At 47.8% G+C, this 26541-nt stretch overlaps 1 protein-coding gene across 1 annotated transcript in view; it reads left to right on the top strand.

The window, feature by feature from the left end:
- The window catches only part of LOC144792796 (uncharacterized), an 844113-nt gene that overhangs the window by 622371 nt on the left and 195201 nt on the right, over positions 1-26541 (top strand). The gene's annotated exons all lie outside the window — the stretch shown is intronic.

Below are 26541 nucleotides of genomic sequence, written 5' to 3' on the forward strand. Positions count from 1 at the left end.
TCTTTTGTAGTAGATCAATCCGTCTTGCCATGTTTGGTCTGCCATGATGTAGTCATGCTCGAATTTGGCCATGAATATGTTGGCGTATACACAGGCTCCAGGAAAACCCAGGCTGTGCCATTGAGTTGTAAATAGTATTCATCTGGCCACATGAAATAGTTGTTTTCCAGACAGAATTCAAGAAGTTGAATGATGAAACACTTCATTGTCTCTGGTTTGTCTTGTTGTAACAGGGCCCATTCAGTTGCTTCTAATCCTGAAGCATGTGGAATAGAAGTGTAGAGCGCTACGACATCTATTGAGCATAAAGTTAAGTTTTCACTTGCCTCGAGGCGAATGGTTGTTAAGCTTCTTAAAAAGTCGGATGTATCCTCTATGTAGCTTGACCATTGTTGGATGAATGGTTGAAGATGATTGTCAATGAATCTCCCTAGGTTTTCGAAGATTGATTCACACCCTGATACTATTGGTCTGAAGGGGGGATTTCTTAAGTTTCTATGTATTTTAGGGAGAAAATACATTTTAGGTCTCCTTGGGTGGGTTTGCCATAAGTATCTTTTGGTGTTTGTATTGATCCAGTTCAGTGTCTCCGCTTGGTCTAGGATTGCACTTAATGTTTTGGATAGATCGGTTGTCGTATCTGTGTTCAATTTTGTGTATGTATTTCAGTCCATTACATGTTCTGTACCTTTTTAGAGGTCTGTGTCCATTATCACTAGTCCTCCTCTTTTGTCTGCTCTCTGGATTGTAATTGTATCATTCTTGGCTAATGCTTGCAGTGCACTGTTTTCTGCTCGTGAGAGATTTTTTAGATTTCTTTTATATTGAATTTTACTTAAGTCAGCTTTCACTAAAGTTTCGAAGGTGTCGAGACTTTTATGGGATATCTGAGCCAGAAAAGTGCTCTTTGGTTTGAATTGAGTTGAAACACAAAATTAATCATCAGCGCGTTATCGCCTGCAGGTAAGACCGGTGTATCACTACACTGTCCCTTACCCATATTTCAAAGTTTTCTCAAAAAACGAATAATAGCCGGACACACCCGTAACTCGAGCTCACTTTCACCCTCAGGTTCACTCAGCCAGCATAATCGTCGTCACTCGACAGGTAAGCTTGATCTTAATAACAAGTTATCAAGCGTTCGTAACTTAATTCGCACACTCAAAACCTTGCATGTATTTGTCTATACACAGAAATGACTGCTATCTCTGGACATAAAGTCAGGTATATCTGGTACCTCTGAAAATCCAATTCAATAAGTAAGAAAATCCTATAAGTAAGGCCATTACCACCAGAATGCTTATACCATCACTATATCCCAGAATTCAACATGTATTCTTCATCTTAAATTTTCTGATTAACTATAAAAGCTCAATAAATATTACCCAATATATTGCCTAATAGATCTTCTCTTCCAGGGGATACTCATCAATAGTCATAAGCACTGAATAGTCCCGCCCATGTGCGGGACCCCGGAGCAATAGCCAATAATATGCATATATCTACATATATATATATATATATACACATATAAATACGCATAAAATAACCATATATATATAGATAATGCATATACATATACATATGCAGCCCAATATAACCATACTAGGCTCAAAAAACTGCCACAATAGCCTGTAAAATCTTTACAGTTGCTAAATAAAGACATATAAAACACATTATATGATAATGTAAAGAAGAAAACACTGCCTAGGTTTTCTTTGAAACACACAACCTTTATTTTCAAAGGTAAAAACAGGCAGGATCATAGAGGCAGCTTTAGCCTAGATAGGCTGCATAGTAACAACAGAAAAATCTGGCGCCGTGCCTTTAAGACCTCTGTGAGCCTCCAGGCTCCCATCATGCACCACAGGTGACAGTTAGGTCAGTTCTTTTGGACGGCTCCTTCTGTGAGGATCCTGGAGCATTGAGCTCGCCAGTTGGTGATATTTTTTCACTTTCTTCTGGTTTTTCTCTAATTTTTTCGTCATTACACGACGTCTTTAGTCATTATCTGACTAATCCAATAATTTTTTACTGTTTTTGGACTATTTTTTCAGTCACAATGCCGGCCTTATTTGCTAAGTGTCCGGCCTGTGGTAAAAAAATGGCCAAGACAGACCCTCATTCGGTCTGTGTAGCTTGTCTACCTTCTTCTCATAAGCCAGAACTTTGCTACCACTGCAGCAAACTTTCAAGTAGGACTTTGAGAGAGAGAGAGAAGAGCAGGCTTCAGTCCCTGCATGACAGAGGAGAAACCGTGAGTGGAAAAGAAGATGTTCACTCTAGGAAGCCTTCTTCTCAGCGCAAGGACAAAGGGGAGAAGAGAAAACATCGGTCCCCTTCCACTTCGAGGGACAGATCTTCTTCCAAGGTACCTGCGTGCTCAAAATCGACATCGAAATCACCGTCGCGGCATACATCGACTTCGAAGCATCCCTCGCCGTCGGAGAAGTCGTCGTCGAAGCAAGGTGAGAAACGACATGAGCATAGGCGGTCCCGGTCTGGCTCGCCTATGACTGCAAGAGAGCGGGACTCGACGTCGTCTCATCGACGTCGACGGTCGCCGCCGAGAGGCTCGAAGAATCAGTCGAGGTCGCCGTCGAGAGGTGCCATGACGCCGACGTCAAACCGGGCAGTAGAGGTTTCGTCGTCGAAGAGCCCCAGTCATGCAACGTCGAGGCACACGACGCCGAGAAAAGCATCGTTGTCGAAACGCCTGACGTCGATGCCGAAAAGGCACTCGTCGTCGACAAGATCGCCGCCGAGGAGATCGCCGCCGAGGAGATCGCCGCCGAGGAGATCCCTGCCGAGGAGATCGCCGTCGAGGAGATCGCCGTCGAGGGAGAAATCGACGCCGAGGAGATCGCCGCCGAGAAAATCGAAGTCGAAGAGAATGTCGTCTACGTCTCCTGCTGCAAAAAGACCTAGAACGGTGTCCAAAGACCGCTCTAAGAGATCTGGTCCCTCTGGGAGGTCCTCTTCCTCACCTGAGTTGTGGATTGTGCAAATCTCTCCAGAGCCTTCAAGAGCCCCTTCACCTACAGCAGCTAATATCTCGCCGCGATGGCTGGGGGAGCTCAGAGACTGGAAGATAAGGAAAGTTAACCTTCCAAAATCTCGTTCCAAGTATCCGGTGTCGGCTAGATCAAGGTCACCTTTGATACGGGTGGTGCACTCTGCAATACGACGTGAACGTACTCCTCCGAGAAAGTCTCCATCTGAGAGGAGGCGAGCTTCACCATCTCCTAAGTCTTCTCATCATCGATCGTCTAGAAGACGTGATACTAGGTCGTCCACAAGGTCTACCGATTAAAAAAGGAACTATTCTCCAACACTGTCATCAACTCCTCCGAGTAGGATTTCACCAATTGATGACGTGATTACGTTTAATGAGGTTCTCTGTCGGGGTGCAGCGAAACTTCATATCGATATGCCTGTCTCTACTGCCAAGACAACGGTAATTTTCGAGACTTTGCATCAAAAATTATCATCGAGGCCTTTACTCCCCCTGGTTCCAGGCCTATTGGAACCTGCGGAGCATAAATTCTTAACACCGGCATCCTTAGGTGCGGTTCCTTCGCGGATCGCAAAGAAATATAAAGCTCCGGACAATGACCCTTTATTTCTGAGGTCTGAGCCACTGCCTGATTCAGTCATCGTTTCAGCAGCTCGTAAGAATCAAACAGGAGCGTCTTCATCATCTGTACCCCCTGATAAGGACAGTAAAGGTATGGACTCATTAGGAAAGAAGATGTGTGCCACTTCTGCTTCCTATATGAAGGTTGCCAGCGCCTCTGCTTTACTGGGCCGCTATGACCGTTCTTTATGGGATTCCTTGTCTCGCTTTACAGAAAAACTTCCGAAAGAAGACAAGCAGGATTTTCTGGAAATCCTTCATGAAGGTGGGCTAGTGGCTAACCAGGTGATTAGCGCAGCTGCAGATGCTTCCGATTTGTCGACGCATGGTTATGCCCATGGAATCTGTGCGAGAAGAACAGCTTGGCTGAGGCTTACGGGTCTTAAGCCTGAAGCGCAACACCAGATTCTGAATTTACCCTTCAATGGAAAATCGCTCTTTGGGTCTCATGCTGACGATGAGATGTCAAGGATGAAGACAGAGCTCGATACTGTAAGAGCTGTTGGTCTCGAAAAGAGAAAGGACAACTTCAAGAAGAAATACCGCCCTTATGATCGCAGACAGAACCAGCAGAGGGTTCAAACCCCTCAATGGTCGTCACAGCAGAATCAGGGAAGATCCCAATTCTCCCAGCGTCCTCCTGGTAGAGGAAGAGGTGGTATTTCCAGGCAGTCTGCACCTGGAAACAAGCAGCAACAACAAAAACAGTAAGTGCTTGCTTCCCCTGATCCCGTTACCCACTCCGGTGGGGGGAAGTGTTCGTTTTTACCTGGACGAGTGGAAAAACATCACAAACGACAAATGGGTGCTGAATATTGTGCAAAATGGATATGCAATCAGATTCAAAGCTCCTCCACCCTCCATTCCTCCTCAAAAGTCGGTGTTCCATCACCTTCATCTTTTAAAACAGGAGGTGTCTACGTTAGTCTTGAAGAAAGCTATCGAGGAGGTCCCGAAGGCACAGCGTCGTCAAAGCGTCTACTCCCGATACTTTCTAGTTCCAAAGAAAGGTCCAAACAAGGAGTTCAGGCCCATACTAGATCTCAGGCGCCTCAATCAGTTCATTCGGCGAGAAAAGTTCAGAATGCTGGCGTTACATCAAATAGTTCCACTTCTGCATCAAAAGGACTGGATGTGCTCCATAGACCTTCAAGATGCTTATTTCCACATCTCCATCGCCCCAAAGCATCGGAAATTTCTAAGGTTTTGCATACAAACCAGTCATTACCAGTACACAGTCTTGCCCTTCGGGCTAAAGTTAGCTCCTCGCACCTTCTCAAAGTGCATGGCAGTCGTAGCGGCTTTCCTAAGGAAGAGACATATTTTCATCTATCCCTATCTAGACGATTGGCTGCTAAAGAGTGCGTCTCCGAGTCTGCTGCAACAACATCTCACGTTTTGCATACATCAACTGCGGAGGCTAGGCCTTCACGTGAACTTCAAAAAGTCTATCCTCAACCCCACACAGAGGATACATTATCTGGGCGCACTTCTAGATTCAAAGGACGCAAAAGCGTTTCCTTCGGAGGAGAGACTGTCCTCTATTCTCCTCAAATGTCAAACTTTACTAAAGAATCCTCGACCAATGGCCAGACAGATCTCGTCTCTGCTAGGATTCATGGCGTCTTGCATTTTCCTTGTTCTGAACGCCAGGCTGCACATGAGACCTCTACAGCAGTCACTGGAGGATCAGTGGTCCCAGTTTTCAGACCGTTGGGAAGACAAACTGTCACTACTTCTGTCAGTGCGGATCTCCATCCGATGGTGGATGCAGCGGAGTCATCTGATAGTGGGAGTGCCTTTTCAAGAGGACATGCCCAGACGATCGCTGGTGACAGATGCGTCCCTGCAAGGATGGGGAGCCCATCTGTGGTCCCTTCAAGTTCAAGGAGTGTGGTCAGAGAAAGAAAGACTGTATCACATAAACATGTTGGAACTCAGAGCGGTACATCTGACTCTCAAAGCTTTCTTTCCAGCTCTCAAATCATCCTCTCTGCTTGTTCAGACGGACAATACAACCACAATGTACTATCTGAACAAGCAGGGCGGAACAAGATCCAGACCTCTGTCACTGGAAGCGCAAGCAATCTGGAAGTGGCTTCTGGCTCGGGGTATGACAATTTCAGCTGTCCATCTGCCCGGCGTTCTCAATGTCCAAGCAGACGACCTCAGCAGGCACTTCGCAGAAGCACACGACTGGGTCTTAAAAGACGAAGTGATAAGAGATGTCTTCCAGGCCTGGGGATCACCAGAAATCGATCTCTTCGCGGACGCCGACAACGCAAAATGCCGCGTCTTCGCGTCCAGGTACCCACAACGAGGGTCCAAGGGGAATGCTCTATGGATGGACTGGTCAGAGACATTACTTTACGCCTTTCCACCGATTCCACTCATTCCCTTGGTGATCAAGAAACTGTACAAGTCGCAGACAGACATGATTCTTGTAGCTCCGGATTGGCCTCGCCAATGGTGGTACCCGGATCTCCTTCATCTATCCAAAGTGCCGCACAGGAGGCTTCCCTGCTGTCCGGATCTGCTGACGAGGGAGAACGGCAGAGTGTTCCATCCCAACCTGCCGTCCCTTGAAGCTAGCAGTATGGTTCCTGAGTTCGTCCAGTACGGACATCTAGGCCTTTCCCAGGACTGTATGCACATTTTAAGAGAGGCACGGAGAGCTTCTACAAGAAAGACGTATGCTTTCAAGTGGAAGCGGTTTTTCATGTGGTGTGCTGCTGAAGGACATGACCCGATTCGTGGTCAGGAACAGGTACTGTTACCATACTTACTTTCTTTGGCCAAAGCAGGTTTGCAGTATTCCTCTATTAAGGTCCATTTGGCAGCGATTACTGCATATCGAAAGTCCCCTACTCAGATTTCTTTCTTTCAAATGCCAGTTGTGAAGGATTTTCTGGAGGGTCTCAGGAAAGTGTATCCTCCCGTGAGGGCTCCTTCACCTCCTTGGGAGCTTAATGTGGTTTTGTCTAAATTGATGGGTCCTCCATTTGAACCTATACACAAGGCTTCCCTTCAACATCTGTCGTGGAAGGTGTCCTTCCTTGTGGCGATCACTTCTGCGCGCAGGGTGAGCGAGATTCAGGCCTTTTGTGCTTCAGAACCCTATCTCGTTTTCCATGCGAATAGAATGGTGCTTCGGACGCATCCCAGATTCCTTCCTAAGGTAGTCTCGGATTTTCACATTACCCAATCAGTGACAATACCTACGTTTTTTGCTAATCCGAGCTCTTCAGCTGAAAAAGCTCTACATTCTTTGGATTTGAAAAGAGTTTTAAAGTTTTACCTGGATAAAACTAAAAGTATTAGAAAGACTGATCATTTGTTTGTAAACTACGGTCCTCTGAATACAGGCTTGCCTGCATCCAAGAGGTCCATTTCTAGATGGATTGTGTCATGCATTTTGTTATGTTATCAATTGGCACGTAAACAACTCCCAGGTAGACCGAGAGCTCATTCCACTAGAGGAAAGGCTGCTACTATAGCAATGCTTAAAAATGTTCCTGTTCATGAAATTTGTAAGGCAGCTACATGGCGTTCGGTTCACACCTTTTCTCGCCATTACTGCCTTGATTCTGATACTCAGGCGGATGCTCAGGTTGGTCAAGCATCCCTGAGGAATTTGTTTGGGTAATACTTTTATGAGTGTACCGTTTAGAGAGCTTGATATTAGTCCGCAGGGTATGGGATGGGCTTGCTACTCTATTCAGTGCTTATGACTATTGATGAGTATCCCCTGGAAGAGAAGGATTAGTTACTTACCTGTATTCCTAGTTCTCTTCCAGGGGTATACTCATCAAAGTCATAAGCACACCCACCCGCCTCCCCGGACTAATATCAGAACGATCTCTTTTACATGTTACCCATGCAGTTTCACACTGTTATATGACTGGGGCTCTTCGACGACGAAACCTCTACTGCCCGGTTCGACGTCGGCGTCATGGCACCTCTCGACGGCGACCTCGACTGATTCTTCGAGCCTCTCGGCGGCGACCGTCGACGTCGATGAGACGACGTCGAGTCCCGCTCTCTTGCAGTCATAGGCGAGCCAGACCGGGACCGCCTATGCTCATGTCGTTTCTCACCTTGCTTCGACGACGACTTCTCCGACGGCGAGGGATGCTTCGAAGTCGATGTATGCCGCGACGGTGATTTCGATGTCGATTTTGAGCACGCAGGTACCTTGGAAGAAGATCTGTCCCTCGAAGTGGAAGGGGACCGATGTTTTCTCTTCTCCCCTTTGTCCTTGCGCTGAGAAGAAGGCTTCCTAGAGTGAACATCTTCTTTTCCACTCACGGTTTCTCCTCTGTCATGCAGGGACTGAAGCCTGCTCTTCTCTCTCTCTCTCAAAGTCCTACTTGAAAGTTTGCTGCAGTGGTAGCAAAGTTCTGGCTTATGAGAAGAAGGTAGACAAGCTACACAGACCGAATGAGGGTCTGTCTTGGCCATTTTTTTACCACAGGCCGGACACTTAGCAAATAAGGCCGGCATTGTGACTGAAAAAATAGTCCAAAAACAGTAAAAAATTATTGGATTAGTCAGATAATGACTAAAGACGTCGTGTAATGACGAAAAAATTAGAGAAAAACCAGAAGAAAGTGAAAAAATATCACCAACTGGCGAGCTCAATGCTCCAGGATCCTCACAGAAGGAGCCGTCCAAAAGAACTGACCTAACTGTCACCTGTGGTGCATGATGGGAGCCTGGAGGCTCACAGAGGTCTTAAAGGCACGGCGCCAGATTTTTCTGTTGTTACTATGCAGCCTATCTAGGCTAAAGCTGCCTCTATGATCCTGCCTGTTTTTACCTTTGAAAATAAAGGTTGTGTGTTTCAAAGAAAACCTAGGCAGTGTTTTCTTCTTTACATTATCATATAATGTGTTTTATATGTCTTTATTTAGCAAATGTAAAGATTTTACAGGCTATTGGGCAGTTTTTTGAGCCTAGTATGGTTATATTGGGCTGCATATGTATATTTATATGCATTATCTATATATATATGGTTATTTTATGCGTATTTATATGTGTATATATATATATATGTAGATATATGCATATTATTGGCTATTTCTCCGGGGTCCCGCACATGGGCGGGACTATTCAGTGCTTATGACTTTGATGAGTATACCCCTGGAAGAGAACTAGGATTACAGGTAAGTAACTAATCCATATATGCCATTGTGTCACTATATAACTAGTAAAAATGAACATGAAATAATGGCACCGTCTAATACGTTTCCTTTATCTTCACAGAATCCCTGACGAAGGGGCATTTCGCCCCGAAATGCATTGGGTTATTTAATCTTGATCGAAAAAGATTTGTTTATTTATGCTTTATTCTTTGTAATGCACATGTTATGTTATGTGAAATGTAAATGATTATAATGATGTAATGTTCAAACTCCTGAAAAACATGATTAAAATGTTGTAACAGGAATACTGCTTTTCTGTAGTTGCATGTTAGAGTCCCAGCAGCCATTGGGGGCTGGGCCACTTCAAGAAAATATTATGCAGCATATAGGACTAGGCTACAATGGTGCACGTCTTCAGATTGTACTTGAAAAAGAGGCCAGAAGTATTATCTATTTGTATAATTTCTTGAAGTTTTAGTACAACAACATGAAAATCTTTCACAAACCCTTTTTTGGTAGAGCATAGAGATAAAGGAGAGCAGTACAGTGTAGCCCCACAGGCTGTCATTATATGGGTTAAAAACAGAGACTGTGCTATTAAGAACACAGGGACCACCGGTATCCTATCATGCTGAGCAGGTGGCTGTTGCTTCAGTTCTTTTTTCCGACTTCAGCTGACAGGACCCTGGAGCTTTTGTCCTCAAAATCGCAACTGAATTTTGGTGACAAAGATTTCATTCGATGTCTCTGGTCTTTCCCTGGCTTTTTCTATCTTCTCTTGACAGACATTAGAGATTTTTTGACAGAACAATGTCATCTCTTTTTGACAAACGCCCAGCTTGTGGGAGAAAGACGGAACTTCATGAGGTGTGTATACTCTGCCTCCCAGAAAATCATGTTCCTGAGCCTTGCTATCACTACAGGAAATTTTCAAGACACACCTTGAGAGACCGGGAGAATTTTCACCTTGATGGTACTGATGAGCGAAGAAGACAACCGACACAGTCTGAAGGTTGGACCTCAGGGAGAGTAGAGGGTCAGACCTCTGACAGGGCCCTGTCATATGTCTCTGGAGGGCATGCCAGGATGAAGATTGCAGAAAAACACCATCAGTCCTGGTCGATCTGAAGAGGATCGACATCAAGGAGAAGTACGGTGCCAACCTGTTTGCCATCTATCCATGGTTCAATGTCGAGGAAGCGTCGCAGGTCAGACTCAAGGCAAGGGGTGTGGATTTCGATAACACCATTGACGCGCAGTCCTCGTTTGACTTCAAGGAGCCTATCAACTGCAAGGCCACCATGTTGCTTGCTGCAGAGATCCCAATAAAATTATAGGCATCACCCAAGATCAACATTCAGGTCCATTCCGACAACCATCCGCCGATGATGATCACAGTCAACAAGCAGATGGACATCTAGGCATCAAGACCGGTTGACATTGAGAACTTTCTGGGCATCCTCAAGACGCTTGAGGCAAGAAGGAAAAGGAGACATATCTATTCTTCCCCAGACTCGGAGTATTAAAGAACATGCTCTACTTCAAGGGGTTCACCATGTTCTCCTCCGTCAGCACTCTCTCTGCCTCCTCCAACATCTCTTCCTCCACCTCCAACTCTTCCACCAACACCACTGATGCCATTTGCTCCCACACCGAGGCCCACATCTTGGCCTAGATGACGCCATCATTCTAGGTCCAACTGTTACAGCTCAAGCACTCATCTCCATCATCTAGGTACTCCCGTCATTATCCCCATTCACGATGGTCTTGGACCAGACACACGACGGAGACATTATCCACTGCTACAGGACTATATTGGAAGATATCACCACTTTTCAAGAGGTCTTGGTGAGGGGAGCGGCAAAACTAAATATTGCAATGCCAACACCAACACTAATGACATCAATATTCTTTAAAACCCTTCAATATAGGTCAACATCAATACCTTTGCTGCCACTATTGCCAGGACTATTCGAACCAGCTATAGACCTCTTCTTGACACCAGCCTCTACCAAGACAGCTTCGTTTAGGCTTCAGAAAAAATATCGCTCTTCGGAGCAGGGTCCTGCCGTTCTCCGTACTGACCCAACACTTGACTCTGTCATTGTAGTAGCAGCAAAGAAAAACCATGCCACTAATCCCACTTCAGCAGTTCTTCTGGATAAGGAGAGTCAGAGGTCAGACTCTGTGGGTCCAAAGGTTTGCAATAAGGCAGAAACCACGATTTAATAAGGTAGTAACCACAATTAAAGTGGCATTGCAGCCTGCATGAAGAAAAGCAGAGTGCGCATCACTGGTTTGGGCAGCCCCAGAGGGCGGACCAAACAGTCTTTGCACACTCAGTAGTGGGCACACCACTCCTCTCCTGCCCTGCCTATAAAGCAACCCCACCCACCCACCTGCAACCAAACATAAAATGGTAATAATTTAAATGTATCACCATTTTATGTTTCTGCTTCTCGCAATGCGAGAAAACAGTGGGGCGATGCTCGTCAGCCCTTGTTATGACAGGACTCTGTGGAAATCCTTCTGGCAGTTTACTGAAAATCTCCCAAGAGACAAACGGGAAGACTTTTTGGAACTCCTCAATGAAGGATTACTGATTTCCAATCAAATAATTAGTGCTGCAGCAGATTCTTTCCTACTAGCGTCACATGAGTACTGCCACGGCATCGCTCTCAGAAGTCACTCTTGGCTTCACCTTACCTCCCTCAAGCAGAAGATATTAAGACTTCCATTCTTCGGTACTCCTCTATTTGGAAGCCACACCAATGATGAGAAGGTACGAATGAAAGCAAAAATGGAGACTCTGAAGGCAGTTGGCCTAGAGAGACCTAGCGAGCAAATAAAATGATTTTGGGCCAGATGTACGACCCTGTTTTGAACTCGCAAACGGGAGATTGGCCCGTTTACGACCACGAAAAGGGGTAATGGTATGTACAAATGCTATTTTGCGAGTCACTGACTCGCATAATAGCGCTTTGCGACTCTAGCTATTCAGAAAGGGCGTCTCTTCCTAATAGTGAAAATCACTGCCATTTACTATTGTTTTGCAACCGCATTAGGGCTGAAAAACATTTGCAGTTTACCACCTACTTCAAGTAGGTGGTAAACCACTTGCAAACAGGAAGGGGTCCCCTTTGTGAGTGTGTGAGAAAATATTTTTTAAGAGCAGGCATTGGTCCCAGGGACCACTGCCTGCCCTTAAAAAATGAAACTGAAAATTTGTCTTTTTTTAAATGCATCACAATTTCCTTTTAAGGAAAACGGCTGCATTAAAAAAAAAAATGCTTTATTGAAAAAGCTGTCACAGACATATTGGTTTGCTGACCCCAACAGGCCACCATCCCTGTGAGTGCTAGCCATTCCCAATGCGGTCGCAAACTGTGCTTGCCTCATGAATATTGATGAGGCATGCAATTTGCGATCCCATTGGGAATCGCAAACAGTGTCTGAGACACTGTTGTACATTGCATTTTGAGAATCGCAAAATGCAAGCATTGTTCATCTGTTCCTCCGTCCCCACCAATGATGTTACTATTCACAGAGTATTCAAACCCCTCAGTGGAGAAGCCAACAGGGTGCTGGACAGCACCCTCCACCTTACCAACCATACCAAAGGAAACAGACATTGGTTAGATCCGCTCAGCATCCTGCTCAATTTCAGAATTGTTACTTCCCCCTCTTTTTTTACCCACTCCGGTGGGGGGAAACCTATCTTGTTATCTGGCAGAGTGGCAAAACATAACAAAAAACACCTGGTTCTGAATATTTTACAAAATGTATATTGTCTGAGGTTCACCAGTCCTCCACCGCTCATCCCTCCGAAACCGACCAGTTTCCAACTGCCCCTGTTACGGTTGAAGATCAATATTCTCTTACAAAAGCAAGCGGTGGAACCCACTCCTCACCAGCAATGAGGTACAGGCATATATTCCAGGTACTCTCTGGTGAAAAAGAAAGACAAGAACAAATTCAGACCCATACTCGACCTCAAAATAGCCAACAAGTTGGTTTGGTAAGAAAAGTTCCGGATGCTGCCATCACACCAGATCTATCTCCAATTACACCAGGTTCATAGTGGGGACACACCACTGTCAGTGCCGTACTTTCATTTGGCCTCAAGTCAGCACCCAGAACATTCTCAAAGTGCATGACAGTAGTGGCTCCCTATGTCAGGAAATACAAAATATTTGTCTACCCATACCTAGTTGATTGGCCAACCAAGGTTTCAAATTCTAAGGAAGCTCAACTTCACTACAACTAGACTTGCGGTCTCCTTCAAAGGTTAGGTCTTCATGTCATCTAGCGCTGAAGGCGTTTCGCCTGTCATTCTGATCCCACTCCCTTTGTGTTCAGATGAACAATTCAACCACCATGCACTACTACCAACGAGATCCAAGCCCCTCTCAGTTGAGGCCCAAACAATATGGAAATGGAGCATAGCAAGTCACAACAACTCACCTTCCAGGTTTGTAAGATGCACATGCGGACTCTTAGCAGGCTACTACAAGAAAACCATGGGGCATATTATCAAGGGCCTTAATTTATGTGTTAGCGACCTTTTCCGGTTGCTAACGCATGAATTAATTATCACCCTATTATCAATGCGTCGCTAACTCCGGTTAGCGACGCATTTCATGTGTTATTCATCGCCCCCACGCTGGGGGCGATGAATAACACTAATGAGATGCAGGGTGGGCGTTCCCACATCCAACCACATGTAAAATGTGGTTGGAGGTGAGATTCACAAGGCAGGCCTTGGGAGAAGGAGACCTGCGATAAACGCGTCTATCGCAGGTCTCCCAACGCCTGCTTTTAGTACGTGTTAGGCATTGCTAACATGAGGGGGTGGATCATAAAGCTGAATCCCCCCCCTCATATTATCAAGGCACACATTAGCGCATGAAAACAGCGCTTGTTTTCACGTGCTAATACGACCTATCGACGATTTCACATCGCCTGTTGGCTTTAGCGTTGAGAATACACTGCTAACAGGGGATGTGAAAACGGCGATCGATTTTTCCACGTTATCAACGCTGTGCGATATTTTTTGCACAGCGTTGATAATATGCCCAAATGAGTGGGTCTTACATGGCGAATTAGTACACATCTTTCAACTGTGGGGCACCCCAGCCATTGACTTGTCCGCCACGGCAGACAACAAAAAATGCCATAGCTTCACCTCAAGGTACTTCCAGCCAGGGACACTGGGGAATGACCAATAGATCAAGTGGTCCAGCAGATTTCTTTACTCTTTCCCGCTGATTTCCCTGTTTCCATCAGCCTTCATCAAGCTGTCCCACTCGAGGGCCATAATAATCCTAATAGCTCCGGAGTGGCCACGTCAATTGTGGCTCATGGACCTCCTTCATCGGTCCATCCATCCACATCTCAAGCTGCCATTCGGACCAGACCTGCTAATGAGGTTCGGAGGCCAGATGGTACACCGCAATATTTCCTATTTGAATTTGGTGGCATGGCTCTGGAGCTAATAGAATACAGACACTTGAATCTACCGCAGGACCATGTGGACCTCCATATAGAGGCTATGGAGCCGAGCACCCGTTTCGTATCTGCCTTCAAGTGTAAGAGAGTTTGCATTTGGTGTATCTCTAAGAACATGGACTAGGAAGATGCTTTCTTCAATACTTATTCCATCTGGCAAAATCTATCTTGCAATTCTCTTCTCTAAAGGTTCACCTGGCAGCCCTTACTGCCTACAGAAAATTTCCTTCACTAACCTCTTTTTTCAAAGTCCCCATCATCAAGAATTTTCTAGAAGGATTGAAGAAGGTTTTCCCTCCCATTAGGCATCTGTCACCTCCCTGGGAGCTTAACATTGTACTCTCTCATCTTATCCAGCCTCCCTGTGAGCATATTCACAGAGGCGCCCTGCAACACCTTTCTTGGAAGATAGCTTTCCTTGTAGGGCAAACATCAGTTCACAGGGTTAGCGAGATCCAAACGCTTTGTTCGTATGAACCATCCACAGTCTTCCACTCTAAAAGAGTGGTTATGAGGACTCATCCGAAATGCCTCCCTAAGGTTATTTTGGACTTCCATGTTAACCAGATCATAGCTTTACCTACATTCTTTCAGAATCCCTCCAGCTGAAAGAACTCTTCATTCCCTGATGCGAGAAGAGTTTTGAATTTCTATCTCGATAAGACATGAGACATTCGCAGATTGAGCAAATTGTTTATCAACTATGGTCCGGCCCGTAGGGATTTAGCCACTTCCAAACAGCCCTTCTCCCAATGGATAGTTTCCTGAATCCTTTTGTGCTATCAGAAAGCTAACAAAACACTATCAGCTAAACATAAAGCGCACTCCACTAGTGGTAAAGCGTCTACAGCTACTTTAAAGAGGAATATCCCTATTCTAGATATTTGCAAAGCAGCCCCCTGGAGATCTGACCATACATTTACCAAGCATTACTGTATGGACTCTGATGCTAGAGTGGACGCTCAAGTAAGACAGGCCTCCCTCAGATATCTGTTGCTTAAAATTCTGCCTTAGTTTACTCTCCGTCTTCTCCACTGCTTTAGGTAGGGATAGGCTTGCTACTCCATTCAGTGCTTATGACTATAAATGGAAATCCCCTACCAGAGAATGAATAGTTTCTTACCTGTAACTCCAGTTCTCTCGTAGGGGAAATCCCATTATAGTCATAAGCAACCCTCCCTCCTCTCTGAGAGAGTGGACAGAACCAAAAGCAACACTCAATCAATCAATCAATCAATCAGTGACACTGTAGGAGAGTAGGGTCTGCAATCCTATGATCACCCAGATTTTTGCTTTTTGCTGCACTGGTTTACGACTTTCCCTGGCTGTGGGCCTGCTAATCAGACCCACAGCCTAGCTGTTCTCTCTATCCAAATTGTACTCAGGTACTGAATTGGCACTGGGCCCTCTCCAAGTCCCTGTACCCAGGGCTGAGGTGCACCCAGAAGTCTCCCAGGGGCTGAAGCATGTATTATGCCACCCCTGGATTGACTAACTAAAACTGACACAACTGGCTGCACGACAGCTGGGGCAAGGTGGTGTACTCACCCTTTGCTTTAGATATAGTATACCTATATCTAACCCTAAAATGGACACACAGATCTCCTATCAGTCACTCCTATGGCAGGCCTTAACAATCCTGAAGGCAGAGTGCTTGGAATCGTGTGAGATGGTGCTCTGGCATGAGCTGAGCCTGTCTGCGGCTTTCGGGATCTATCCCTTAGCCGTTTCCATGATATCGCATACCATATACTCTTAAGTGCATTATAATCCTCGCGGTTAAATGCCAACTCTGGTATCGCTTTATCAAAACATGTCGAGTAAGGTGTCATACGAATTGGAATACTAACCCCTCGCCAATTCTGGCGACGGGGTTAGCATTCCACCCTTCTAGAGGGACACGACATGTATGTAACCCCTAACCCCGGTTAAAGTCAAACAGAGCCTCAGCTCCACAAAATGGATGCTGCCACCGAGACACAAGTCTGCCCTCCTGCTGCTGGGAGTCCTCCCAGAGCAGGAGATAAGGACAAAGGGTTTCCTGCCAGGGGCGGTGCCAGCACCGTCCCAGACAGGGTTTTGTGTATTGTAGGTAGGCAGGGCTTTAGAGGAAGGTGACTGCAAGTGGCACCCCGGTGCTCACTGTGCATAGGCTGGCTGGAACCAGTTCCAGGGTCACTCCAGACCCTGTGCTGGGGAAAAGCCCGCCAAGGAAGTGGGTGTAACCACCCCCCTCCTAGTCCCACCCATAGGGCAGGACTTAGTCGCGTGCCAGCCCCTTTTTACAGGATAAAGGTAGAGACTGGCCCCCTTCCAAATCAGATCATCTTTGAATCCTGAAACTACTTTCTGCGAAAGGAACTCAAGACTTCTTCCTAAGATTTCTCCCTTGTGACTAAGGAGTAGTCACCCTGCATCCGCAGGCACCATCTAAGAACACTGCGGTCTGCTGCAAGTCCTTCCTCCGGAATCCGACTGCCCAGCTCGACGAGAACCGGCTTCCCTGGCACCTCTGACCTCTACCCACCTCTACAGCCCAGCTGAGAACCGTGGGTGCGACGAGACCTCAAGGGACCGGCCATCTGCAAGACTGCACGACTTCTTTCCAGCAAGCCCGCCGAGTGAATTCCTGGTGAGTGCTTTGGGGTCCGAGAAGCCCCCACCCTGAGCAGCTCCAGCACCGAAGAGCAGCCCCCCAGCATCTCCACGATCTGCGTGGGGCCCTTCTGCTTTCCGCTGCTCACCGCGTTGTTTGGCTACTAGCCCGTTGGCTTGTGGCCTTCCTGACGACGCCCGACGACATTTCTGCTGCTGGTCTGGTTGCTCCAGACTGGCCCTTGCTCCCTTCCAGAAGAGGAGCACCCTGGACCCTCCTGGTCCACTCAAGACGCCATTTTGAGTCCACCGCGTGGGCTTGAATTAGCCAAGGCTTGTTGCCCAACCCTGGGTAACTTCGACGCCAACGACTTCATCCTTCGTGGGACAGCTCGCACCTCCATCCTGGTCGCCGACAACGCCTCCTGGTCCGAGAGACTGCAGAGCCCAGCAGTGCCCACTCACCTGACTGCGGTGACTTCGCCCGGTGCCATCCTGGTGCCCACTTAATCACTGGCTAGTGATTCAAGAACTTGGTCCCCTCTGCTTTCAGGTTTCCTTCTTCCTTGATCCAGGCTTGGATCCATCGAACTTTTCTTCACTGGTCGCCTGCCAGCAACTTCTTCCTTCCAGGCTCCTGGTCCGGCAACGAGATCCCCGACGTCTTTTCAGACCTATGCAGCTGCAGCCCCTGGGCTAGGTAACTTCGGCACTTCGGTGTCCCAGCATAGCCTCACTATCCTAGGGTCAGGATCCACTGTCGTTTTCTTCCTACCAGGTCGGGTTCGCCCGTGAACACTAACTTTGCCTTTACTAGCCTCCATAGACTTTGTCCCGCATCCCGCGTGAGAGTGCACACTCTGCACCCGAGTCCCCTAGGTCTCCTAGAAGTAATCTAACGATTCCCTAGTCAAGTCCTAGCGATTCCAAAGCCTATTAGAACTGTTACTTACCTGCTAGTAATTCGCATTCCACTTTTAAAGTATATGGTTTTTCGTGCCCCTCGGGCATTTGTGTATAACGTGCTAACTTAAGTATCTTCGTAAGAGTTTTGTTGTGTGCCTAGCACCCTGTCCTCATAAAGAGTACAGGGTTGTTGTGATTCTAATAAATACACTGTTTATTTTCATAACACTTGTGTGGTGTCCTTTCACTTGGTGTTCAAGGGGTAATGTGATGGTAAAACAGCTGGCTTAACACGCCCTCTAGAGTCTTAGCCTTAGACTGCCCGTATCCATGCTACTAGGATAGCTGGTCTATAAGGTTGACTTACAACCAATCATCAATAAGGGTTGTTTGGACTGATATATAGTGATCACTAGAATAGTGAACACTGCACATCAGGCCAACTTCTCACATTGGTGAGCAGCGGTTGGGATTTGAGCTTGCTGTTGTTTTACCACACATGCCCTAAGAATATCTTGTGAAAGATCACATAAGTACTAAAGGTACATATAACTTAGCTTAGAATACTCTGAGTTCTACTGAACCAGCTGTTGTAGCTCCTAGGGCCTAGCACACCCTAAACTACAACTCTAGCAAGGGATCAGTAGGCAAACATATAGTGTAGGTAAGTGCACCACTTACACCTCACTAGAAAAGCATGTCTACCCAGGGAGAATCTACTGAGACTCCCCTGGTCAGTGTTGACCCTCCACAGGTCACTTCAAGATATGCAGCTCTCAGTTTTCAGGAGATGAGACAAATCTGTGTCTCCAGGAAACTGAAGCAGGGGTCTAACCCCACCATTCCCTTTCTGATAGGTCTCTTAGAGACATATGATGCCAGAAAGCTCTCTCAGTTACATGAGAGCATGCCAGCCTTAGAGGGAACCTCTGGGGATCCAGACCTCCCCAACACTGATTCAGCAGTTGAGGAGGAGGATCAAGAGGAACTCTCTGGGGATGAGGTAGACAAAGGTCTTGAGGTAGTCAGAAGGCTAACTAGGACCAACTTAGACTTACTTGGGCTAGGATCTGGGGGACCCCCATTACTAACCCGAAGTGGGCCTAACCTTGGAGTTAGGAGAGATAGATCTCTTTCTAGGGACTCCAATAGATCTCTGCACTCTAATGCCTCTTCTCAGGGGAGAAGGAATCCTCCACAGAGGAGATTTACTTCCCCTCAGAGAAAAGAGCATGAAGCTAGAATGAGACAAGCTGAACTGAGGATTGAAAGGGAAGAACTTGCCCTGGCCAAAGAGAAGCTTGCCTTTGCTAGAGAGCAGCAGATGAGTGGGTTAGCACCCACTGGTGGCAGCAATCTCCCAAGAGATAGAGAGAAGGGTTTAGATACTAAACACCTGACTAAAATAGTGCCCCCCTTTAAGCAAGGGGATGACATCCAGAAATGGATGGCTGCTCTGGAGAGGGCCTGCACTGTGCAGAACATTCCCCAGAGTCAGTGGGCAGCTATACTGTGGCTCTCCTTTGATGGTAAAGGTAGAGATAAGCTCCTCACTACAAGAGTGGAGGATGCTAACAATTACCAGGTCCTGAAGAATACACTGGTTGATGGGTTTGGTTTAACCACTGAGCAGTACAGGTTGCTGTTCAGAGACACCCAGAAAACTCAGTCTCAGGACTGGTCTGATTTCGTGGATTGTGCCACTAAGGCTTTGGAGGGCTGGTTGCTGGGTAGCAAGGTTACAGATTACACAGGATTGTATAATCTAATGATGAGAGAACACATTTTAAACAATTGTCAGAACCAGTTGCTGCACCAGCACCTTGTTGATTCAGATCTGACCTCTCCCCAAGAATTGGGAAAGAAGGCAGACAAATGGGTCAGGACAAGGATCAAGCAGAACCAGAACCAGAACCAGGGTGGTCAGAAGAAAGCAGACCAGAAGGGTAATGTTAAGAATGAGCAAAATGACCAGAAGTCTTCACCAGGTCCCCAACAAACCAAAGAGGGTGGGGGTCAGGCTTCCCAGAAGAAGAAGACTCAAGAAGGCCAGTCAAAAAGGTGGTGCCAGTACTGCAAAAGTAAATCTCACTGGTTTAGTGAGTGCACCAAAAGAGGAGGACAAACTCCTGCCACTACAGCTCCTAAAGCAACTGCACCCCCTAGTACAGTCAGTAGTGGTAGTGTCACTCCCAAGGCATTAGTTGGGTTAACCTTGGGTACTGAGGGGTCTGACAACTTAGTTGGCACACTCACTCAGGCTGTCCTTGTCTGTACAGGGGATATGGATATGTCCCCTGAAATAAGTCCCAATACTTTGGGCAAATACAGGCAGACACCTTTGATTAATGGCAAAATGGCTCAGGCCTATAGGGACACTTGTGCCAGTGTCACCATGGTGACACCTAACTTTGTGGACCCTGGACAGATCATGCCAGGTACTGATTTCCTGGTGACCAATGCCAGCAATGTCACTACTAGTCATAGTGTGGCAATTGTGGCTTTCTCCTGGGGTGGAGTGAAGGGACAGAAGAAAGTTGTAGTCAGTTCAGACCTCCCAGTTGATTGTTTGTTGGGCAATGATTTGGAGTCATCACAATGGTCAGAAGTGGAGCAGAGGACTCACATGGAGATGTTAGGCTTGCCAGCACATGTGCTTGCTGTGACTAGGTCACAGGCCAGAAAATGCCCCACTGAACAGGTGCTGGATCCTGAAATTATGGACCAGACACCTCCCAAGAAGAAGAGCAGTAAGGGTAAGGCTTTGCCTTCCCCCTTGCCCCAGGTTGAGGATCAAGTCTCTGAGGAGGCTGATCTAGAGGAGCTGAGGGAAACTGAGCCTAAAGAGCTTGAACTTGATCAAGTTGAGTTTCTGGGCTCAGGGGGACCCTCCAGAGCAGACCTGGGGAAGGAACAGTTGAGCTGCCCTTCCCTTGAACCCCTCAGGCAGCAGGCTGCTGCTGAGGCTGCAGGGAATGCCACAGGTGCCCACAGGGTATACTGGGAAGATGGACTCCTGTACTCTGAGTCAAGAGACCCCAAGCCTGGTGCAACCAGGAGGCTGGTCATCCCCTTGTCTCTGAGAGGTTTCCTTCTCACCTTGGCCCATGAGATTCCCCTTGCAGGTCATTTAGGTCAGACAAAGACTTGGGACAGGCTTGTCTCACACTTTCACTGGCCACATATGAATGAGAATACCAAGGAGTTTTGTCGCTCATGTGTCACTTGCCAAGCCAGTGGTAAGTCAGGTGGCACAACAAAGGCCCCTCTCATACCACTACCTGTGGTGGGGGTTCCCTTTGAAAGAGTGGGGATTGACATTGTTGGTCCAATGGAACCCCAGACAGCATCAGGACACAAGTTTATACTGGTGGTGGTGGACCATGCCACCAGGTATCCTGAGGCTATTCCCCTTAGGACCACTACAGCCCCTGTAGTGGCAAGAGCCCTAGTTGGAGTGTTCTCCAGAGTGGGTTTCCCTAAGGAGGTCGTTTCTGACAGAGGTACAAACTTCATGTCAGGATATCTGACTGCCATGTGGAAAGAGTGTGGTGTGAACTACAAGTTCACCACACCCTATCATCCACAATGCAATGGGCTTGTTGAGAGATTCAACAGGACCCTGAAAGGGATGATTCATGGACTACCTGAACCTCTTAGGAGAAGATGGGATGTCCTGATCCCCTGCCTCTTGTTTGCTTACAGAGAGGTCCCACAGAAGGGGGTTGGCTACAGCCCTTTTGAGCTTCTGTATGGGCATCCTGTAAGGGGACCCCTATGTTTGGTGAAGGAAGGATGGGAGAGACCTCTCAAAAAGCCTGCAACCAACATAGTGGACTATGTACTTGGTCTCCGCTCCAGGATGGCTGAGTATATGGAGAAGGCATCTAAAAACCTTGAGGCCAGCCAGGAACTTCAAAAAGCTTGGCATGACCAAAAGGCTGTACTGACTGTGTACCAGCCAGGACAGAAGGTGTGGGTGCTGGAGCCAGTGGCCCCAGCAGCTCTGAAAGACAAATGGTCTGGGCCCCACACCATCATTGAGCAAAAGGGAGAGGTTACCTACTTGGTGGACCTTGGAACTCCCAGGAGCCCTCTCAGAGTGCTCCATGTTAACAGGCTCAAGGCATATGTTGACAGGAAGGACATGAGCTTGCTCATGGCCACAGATGAGGGACAGGAGGAAGAGAGTGACCCTCTCCCAGACCTGCTCACTCAGAATCCTGATGATGGGTCAGTTGATGGTGTTGTCTTTTGTGGCAGCCTCACTGAACATCAGCAACAGGATTGCAGGCAAGTTCTGCAATCCTTTCGACATATGTTCTCTCTGACACCCAGCCAAACTGATTGGTGTACCCATGATGTTGACACTGGAGACAGTCTGCCTGTCAAGAGTAAAATCTACAGGCAGCCTGATCATGTTAGAGACTGCATCAAAACTGAAGTGCAGAAAATGTTGGAACTGGGAGTCATTGAGCCCTCAGACAGCCCTTGGGCTAGCCCAGTAGTTCTAGTGCCAAAGCCTCACACCCAGGGTGGTAAGAGAGAGATGAGGTTTTGCGTAGACTACAGAGGCCTCAATGCAGTCACTAGGACTGATGCCCACCCAATACCAAGAGCAGATGAGCTTATAGATAGATTGGCTTCTGCCAACTTCTTAAGCACATTTGATTTGACAGCTGGGTATTGGCAAATCAGGTTAGCTGAGGAAGCCAAACCTAAGACAGCATTTTCTACCCCTGGAGGGCATTATCAATTTGTGGTAATGCCCTTTGGACTGAAAAATGCACCTGCCACCTTCCAAAGGTTGGTGAATCAAGTCCTCACTGGGCTGGATGACTTCTGTGCAGCTTATCTTGACGATATTGCTGTCTTTAGCTCCACCTGGGAGGATCACCTGGTCCACCTGAGGAAAGTGTTAGAGGCCCTGCAAAAGGCAGGCCTCACTATCAAGGCCACAAAGTGCCAGATAGGGCAGTCACAGGTTGTATACCTGGGCCACCTTGTAGGTGGAGGCCAGGTTCAGCCACTGGAGAGTAAGATACAGGCCATCAAGGACTGGACTCCTCCAATCACCCAGACTCAGGTTCGAGCTTTCTTGGGCCTGACTGGGTACTATAGGAAGTTTGTCAGAAATTATGGGTCCATAGTGACCCCCCTTAATGACCTGACAAGCAAAAAGATGCCAAAGAAAGTTCAGTGGACAGCAAGCTGTCAGAAAGCATTCAATGACCTAAAGCAGGCCATGTGCACAGCACCTATCCTCAAGAGTCCAGATTACTCCAAGCCATTCATTGTCCAAACAGATGCTTCTGAGTTGGGTGTGGGAGCTGTTCTGTCTCAACTGAATTTTGATGGTAATGATCAGCCTATTGCTTTCATTAGTAGAAGGTTGACACCCAGAGAGAAAAATTGGTCAGCTATTGAGAGGGAGGCCTTTGCTGTGGTCTGGGCCCTGAAGAAGCTGAGGGCCTACTTGTTTGGCACTCACTTCACCATTCAGACAGACCATAAGCCCCTCTTGTGGCTAAATCAGATGAAGGGTGAAAACCCCAAACTGCTTAGGTGGTCCATTTCCCTACAGGGGATGGATTTTACAGTGGAGCATAGACCTGGGACTGATCACAGCAATGCTGATGGGCTCTCCAGGTATTTCCACTTAGAGCAAGAAGACTCACCTGGTCAAGGTTAGCTTATTGTCCCAAAGTTTGGGGGGGGGTCATGTAGGAGAGTAGGGTCTGCAATCCTATGATCACCCAGATTTTTGCTTTTTGCTGCACTGGTTTACGACTTTCCCTGGCTGTGGGCCTGCTAATCAGACCCACAGCCTAGCTGTTCTCTCTATCCAAATTGTACTCAGGTACTGAATTGGCACTGGGCCCTCTCCAAGTCCCTGTACCCAGGGCTGAGGTGCACCCAGAAGTCTCCCAGGGGCTGAAGCATGTATTATGCCACCCCTGGATTGACTAACTAAAACTGACACAACTGGCTGCACGACAGCTGGGGCAAGGTGGTGTACTCACCCTTTGCTTTAGATATAGTATACCTATATCTAACCCTAAAATGGACACACAGATCTCCTATCAGTCACTCCTATGGCAGGCCTTAACAATCCTGAAGGCAGAGTGCTTGGAATCGTGTGAGATGGTGCTCTGGCATGAGCTGAGCCTGTCTGCGGCTTTCGGGATCTATCCCTTAGCCGTTTCCATGATATCGCATACCATATACTCTTAAGTGCATTATAATCCTCGCGGTTAAATGCCAACTCTGGTATCGCTTTATCAAAACATGTCGAGTAAGGTGTCATACGAATTGGAATACTAACCCCTCGCCAATTCTGGCGACGGGGTTAGCATTCCACCCTTCTAGAGGGACACGACATGTATGTAACCCCTAACCCCGGTTAAAGTCAAACAGAGCCTCAGCTCCACAAAATGGATGCTGCCACCAAGACACAAGTCTGCCCTCCTGCTGCTGGGAGTCCTCCCAGAGCAGGAGATAAGGACAAAGGGTTTCCTGCCAGGGGCGGTGCCAGCACCGTCCCAGACAGGGTTTTGTGTATTGTAGGTAGGCAGGGCTTTAGAGGAAGGTGACTGCAAGTGGCACCCCGGTGCTCACTGTGCATAGGCTGGCTGGAACCAGTTCCAGGGTCACTCCAGACCCTGTGCTGGGGAAAAGCCCGCCAAGGAAGTGGGTGTAACCACCCCCCTCCTAGTCCCACCCATAGGGCAGGACTTAGTCGCGTGCCAGCCCCTTTTTACAGGATAAAGGTAGAGACTGGCCCCCTTCCAAATCAGATCATCTTTGAATCCTGAAACTACTTTCTGCGAAAGGAACTCAAGACTTCTTCCTAAGATTTCTCCCTTGTGACTAAGGAGTAGTCACCCTGCATCCGCAGGCACCATCTAAGAACACTGCGGTCTGCTGCAAGTCCTTCCTCCGGAATCCGACTGCCCAGCTCGACGAGAACCGGCTTCCCTGGCACCTCTGACCTCTACCCACCTCTACAGCCCAGCTGAGAACCGTGGGTGCGACGAGACCTCAAGGGACCGGCCATCTGCAAGACTGCACGACTTCTTTCCAGCAAGCCCGCCGAGTGAATTCCTGGTGAGTGCTTTGGGGTCCGAGAAGCCCCCACCCTGAGCAGCTCCAGCACCGAAGAGCAGCCCCCCAGCATCTCCACGATCTGCGTGGGGCCCTTCTGCTTTCCGCTGCTCACCGCGTTGTTTGGCTACTAGCCCGTTGGCTTGTGGCCTTCCTGACGACGCCCGACGACATTTCTGCTGCTGGTCTGGTTGCTCCAGACTGGCCCTTGCTCCCTTCCAGAAGAGGAGCACCCTGGACCCTCCTGGTCCACTCAAGACGCCATTTTGAGTCCACCGCGTGGGCTTGAATTAGCCAAGGCTTGTTGCCCAACCCTGGGTAACTTCGACGCCAACGACTTCATCCTTCGTGGGACAGCTCGCACCTCCATCCTGGTCGCCGACAACGCCTCCTGGTCCGAGAGACTGCAGAGCCCAGCAGTGCCCACTCACCTGACTGCGGTGACTTCGCCCGGTGCCATCCTGGTGCCCACTTAATCACTGGCTAGTGATTCAAGAACTTGGTCCCCTCTGCTTTCAGGTTTCCTTCTTCCTTGATCCAGGCTTGGATCCATCGAACTTTTCTTCACTGGTCGCCTGCCAGCAACTTCTTCCTTCCAGGCACCTGGTCCGGCAACGAGATCCCCGACGTCTTTTCAGACCTATGCAGCTGCAGCCCCTGGGCTAGGTAACTTCGGCACTTCGGTGTCCCAGCATAGCCTCACTATCCTAGGGTCAGGATCCACTGTCGTTTTCTTCCTACCAGGTCGGGTTCGCCCGTGAACACTAACTTTGCCTTTACTAGCCTCCATAGACTTTGTCCCGCATCCCGCGTGAGAGTGCACACTCTGCACCCGAGTCCCCTAGGTCTCCTAGAAGTAATCTAACGATTCCCTAGTCAAGTCCTAGCGATTCCAAAGCCTATTAGAACTGTTACTTACCTGCTAGTAATTCGCATTCCACTTTTAAAGTATATGGTTTTTCGTGCCCCTCGGGCATTTGTGTATAACGTGCTAACTTAAGTATCTTCGTAAGAGTTTTGTTGTGTGCCTAGCACCCTGTCCTCATAAAGAGTACAGGGTTGTTGTGATTCTAATAAATACACTGTTTATTTTCATAACACTTGTGTGGTGTCCTTTCACTGGGTGTTCAAGGGGTAATGTGATGGTAAAACAGCTGGCTTAACACGCCCTCTAGAGTCTTAGCCTTAGACTGCTCGTATCCATGCTACTAGGATAGCTGGTCTATAAGGTTGACTTACAACCAATCATCAATAAGGGTTGTTTGGACTGATATATAGTGATCACTAGAATAGTGAACACTGCACATCAGGCCAACTTCTCACAGACACTTATAGAGCGCGCTACATACCCGTAGGGTCTCAAGGCGGGGGATGGCGGCGAGGGCGTGGTTGGCTGATCGGAGGTGGCGTTTGGGAGCGTAGAAGTTGATCCGGCTGTTGAGGTAGCTCGGGCCTTGGTCGTGTAGGGCTTTGTGTGCGTGGGTGAGGAGGCGGAAGGTGATTCTTTTGTTGACGGGGAGCCAGTGAAGGTCTCTCAGATGTCCGGTGGCTGGTTCGTGGGATGTCGAGGATGAGTCTGGCTGAGGCGTTCTGGATCCGCTGGAGTCTCTTCTGGAGCTTGGCGGTGGTACCGGCGTAGAGGGCGTT

This window comes from Lissotriton helveticus, chromosome 11 (assembly GCF_964261635.1).
Source record: "Lissotriton helveticus chromosome 11, aLisHel1.1, whole genome shotgun sequence".
Classification (NCBI taxonomy): Eukaryota; Metazoa; Chordata; class Amphibia; order Caudata; family Salamandridae; genus Lissotriton; species Lissotriton helveticus.